Raw genomic sequence first — 3,986 nt, 5'->3', positions numbered from 1 at the left:
GGGCGGGGTCCAGACTCCAGGGGCCCCCGACCCCTGGGACCTTAGTCCCCTCCAGGGCATTTTGGGGGGGCGGGGGGGGAGAGGAGAAGAAGGTTTTTGCCCCCCCCCGACCCCCCCCCACAAAAAAACCTCAGGGGTTTCCCATTTTTGGGGGGGGGGGGGGGGGGGGGGGCACCAGCTGCCTGGGCCCCGGGGAGCACAGCTAGGGTGACCTAGGACGGCCACAGCCTTCCCTGTGGCACTGATAGGTCACACCAGCCTTGGGAGCTGTGGGGCCAGGCCGGGCCAGGCAGTGCGTTCCCATGTCTCAGGTGAGGAAACAGGCTCACTGGGTGCCCTGGCCGCCCAAGGTCACACTACCCTGAGCTGAGCCCAGAGCGCTGGCAGCATGGGTCATCTTAACTGTCACGGGACCATGGGGGTCAGGGCCTGCAGGGCCTGGAGAGGTCACCCAGTCTCTCGTCCTCCTGGGGACCTCCAGGAGCCCCGGTGCCTGGGGAGGAGGGCGGTCTGAGTGGGGCCCTGGGAGGGAGGCTCTGAGAGGCAGAGGAGCGCATGGGCTGGCTGTGGGTGCTCTGCGGACCCTGAAGCCCGGGCAGGAAGCCCTGTTTCTCAGACGCGAACACTGAGGCCGGAAGGCCCGGAATTCCCCTCCGGTCACACAGGCAGGTGGCTGAGCTCAGGCGGAAGCTCTCTGGTCGGGGCTGGCTTGTCGACTTGGGCCACCTGGGCTGGCCTGGGAAGGGCTGAGAGGCCCCTAAGCAGTCAGGCCCAGTGCCCTCCAGGAAGGTGTGGGTCAGCACTGGGACTTTCTGGAAAGGTGTCTAGACGGGATCGGTGGGAACCTAAGAGTTGCCGGTGCTCTGAGGCCCAAGAAGCCCCAGGCCCCTCAGCCTCCTGGGGAGAGGCAGGCACAGCTGTGGAGGCCAGAGACCGGAGCAGGGACCAGCGCGAGGGTGGCGGCAGAGGGCGGAGTGAGTGGGCATCACGGTTGGCAGCGGGCGGGCAGTGGCAAGAAGGCCTGTGCTCTTGCTGATTAGCGCTGGTGGGTAATGGCCCAGAGCCGTCCTGGAGATGAGGAAGGGGGCATCTAGGGCACCGCCAGCCACCCTCACCCTGGTTTGGGAAGCAGGTGTCAGGGGGGCGAAGGGAATGGGTGCTGACTGGCCCCCCACATTCCCACCTCTCTGCTATAGAACCCCTCCCATCCCTTAGAGCCTCTCCTGTCCTCCAGCGGAGCCCTCCCTCCTCTGGTCTTCCTACAGCACTGACCCCGGGCTGAGGCCGACAGCCCAGGCCCCATGCCTTCGGTAGCGACCCTCAGAGGCCCGGAGGCACCTCGAGCCGCTGAGCCCTCCCAGGAGCTCCTAATCCTAATCCTAATCCTAATCGTTCGCGCCGTCTCCTCTGAGAGCAGCCCGTGTGGCACAGGCTTAGGAGCTTCGGACTTGAAGCCTTCGCTAGTAGTCCCCCAGTGAGACCGGGCTGCCCGAGGCTGTAGTAATAGAGGCAAGGGATGAAGAATGAGGGAGGTGACCATCCCCATTCTGCCCAGTGCTGCTCAGAGCACACGCTGAGAGCCCGCCCGGCGTGGGGAGAGCAGCTGAGACTCAGGGGGAATCAGTGCCACGGCCCAGGGACGGGCACGGGCAGTGCAGCCCAGGGGCTGCTCCCACCGGTGGGCCCCTTGAGCCCTGTGTTGGATCCTGGGCAGGGATGGGGAAGAACAGCAGAGCGGGGAGGAGCTTGCTCTGAGGCCCAGGAGCAGACGAGGAAGGTGAGATGGGAATTCATGGCAAGGTCAGGCCCGGGCCGCCACTGGCCAGCTCCTCCTGGAGGACAGAGATGAGCAGCTGTGGCGAGAAGGCAGAGCCGGGACGCCCCTATGGTCTCATGTGAGCAGTGCCACTGTGGTCACTGTGCAAGGCTCTGCCAGAGTGGGCATGTGTGCCGGAGTCACCAGCGGCTTTCCTTGGCTGCAGCCCCCCCGCCCCCATCCTCCGAGCACGCAGCACGGCGTCTGTCCCACCTGCTTCCACCCCACGCCTTCTCCAGTCCCCTCCCACTTGTAAGGACCGTGCGACCTCCTGGCCCACCCAGAGCATCCACAGGGATCTCCCTCCCCAGGGTTCTCGTTGAAGTCAGTCTCCTGGGGCCCTTTCGCCAGCGCGCACAGGGGGTCAGGACGTGGCTCCCCCTTGGGCTGGAGGAGCCCCCAGAGGTCCAGGCGAGGCCACTTCTCTTGACACACATTCACACTCGTGCTGCTCCCCGGCTCCTGGCTCCTCCACCCCCACTGTTACCATTTCCTGCAGCCACGTCTCCAGGACCCCTGGGTCTCCCCTGATTTCACCAACCATGTCCCAGGCCACCTCCCCCACACACGTTCAGTCACCTCCTGGGAGCCACCCTCCAGGAGGGTGTCCTTCAGGCCCTGCACACCAGCCTGCCCAGGCTTCCTGCCTCAGGGGGTCATGCCACCCCCCACTCTACCCAGGTGCCATCTTGGACGATTCTGCCTAGCAAAGGCTCATCCTGACCTAAACGGACCTTCGCCCAGCCCCACTGCTCACCCCTCCTCCACCAGCACCCTGTTTTGTCACAAGCCTGGACCCCTTCCCCTGGGATGGGGCAGAGGCCAAGCCTGTGCCAGCTCTGATGTCCCCTCCGGGCACAGCACAGAGGGGCATTGACAGGCTTCCTAGAGAAGGTGCCGGGGGAGAGCAGGGCCTCACTGCTGACCTTTAACACAGGCAGGTGTCCAGCTGGGGGAGAGGTGGGACCCAGAGCCTGGAAAGGCCTGGCAGTGGGAGGGGTCAGGCAGAGCAGAGCTAGGGAGGTGGTGACACAGGACAACTGCCTGGGCCAGGCACTCAGCAGGAGGCCCGGCCAGAGGGGAAGAGGCGTGGACTCTGGGGCCTGGGCAGGCACCCTGTCCTCCAGCCGCGGCCTCTCTGCCCACAGGCCTGAGCTCCGGGCTCTGGGCTCTCGTTCAGGAAGAGCCCGTGGTCAGACTTCACCCCTGTTGCTGATCGCTGGTCAGCTGGGGCCTCCGCTGAGGCCTGAGTTCCTGCCCTTAGTTTAGTCACACACACACATGCACGCACACGTACACGCACACACACATGCACGCGGACACGCACACATGCACACATGCACGCACACTACGGGCTGGGTCGTGGTGACAGCTGTGTAGAGAGGGGTGGAGGCAGTGTGCCAGGCAGAGTGTTAGAGAAAAGAAGGGGGGACAGGGACACCAGTCACCTCACATCTCTGAGCCTCAGTCTTCTGTTTGCAAAGGGTCTGTAGTGTCTGCTCTGCAGCAGCCTGGGTGAGACCCTGGCTGGGCAGCCGGCCGTGTGCGCGGCACAGATAGGCGCGTGCTCACATGGCCGTGTTCCCGCACTGCGACAGCACCATCCGTGTGGCTGACGTGGACACGAGGCTCAGAGAGCGACCTTCCTTGGTCGCCTCTCCTCACGAGCCGCCCGAGCTGGGCCCCTGCCCCTCCCTCCCGAGGACTGTCAGCATGGGAACCCCATGTCTGCCCTCAGCACCCCTGCACTTAGTGGGCAGAGTGGAGGCAGGGGTCAGGGGTCAGGGAAAGGGCTTGCTGCTGGTCCTGTTCCCGCTTTAATACAAACCTCAATTGTCTGGGGCGGGGCGGGGGGGTGCGACCAAAGGAGAAACCTCGCTGAGGTCTGCGCTGGCTCCGCCAGCCTCCTCCCGCCCCTGGCCCTGCCCTCTGCTGAACCGGTAGGCCCACCAGAGGTCACTGCCCCTCATCGTAACCCCACTGGGGCTCCCACAGCTCCCCTGCCAGAAACCGACCCCACAGCACACTGCCCTGGGAGGGCCACAGGCCTGCTACCCACCCAGCGGGCGAGTCAGCAAAGGGCCCGAGGCACCTGCCAGTTGCCTGGGCTAAGATGCAGCCTGATTACGCATGCGAAGTGTTACCCTAGCAGTGTGTTTGTCATCTCAAG

General features: G+C 65.0%; 1 protein-coding gene across 1 annotated transcript in view; it reads left to right on the top strand.

Annotated features, from left to right (window-relative positions):
- LOC102432834 (signal peptide, CUB and EGF-like domain-containing protein 1) overlaps positions 1-3,986 on the top strand; it is a gene marked incomplete at its 3' end in the record, with an annotated part of 41,992 nt that overhangs the window by 19,739 nt on the left and 18,267 nt on the right.

Source organism: Myotis lucifugus, unplaced genomic scaffold (assembly GCF_000147115.1).
Source record: "Myotis lucifugus unplaced genomic scaffold, Myoluc2.0 scaffold_1606, whole genome shotgun sequence".
In the NCBI taxonomy this organism is placed as follows: Eukaryota; Metazoa; Chordata; class Mammalia; order Chiroptera; family Vespertilionidae; genus Myotis; species Myotis lucifugus.
The sequence above is the reverse complement of the archived record's forward strand: the minus strand, read 5'-3'. Positions and strand labels throughout refer to the sequence as shown.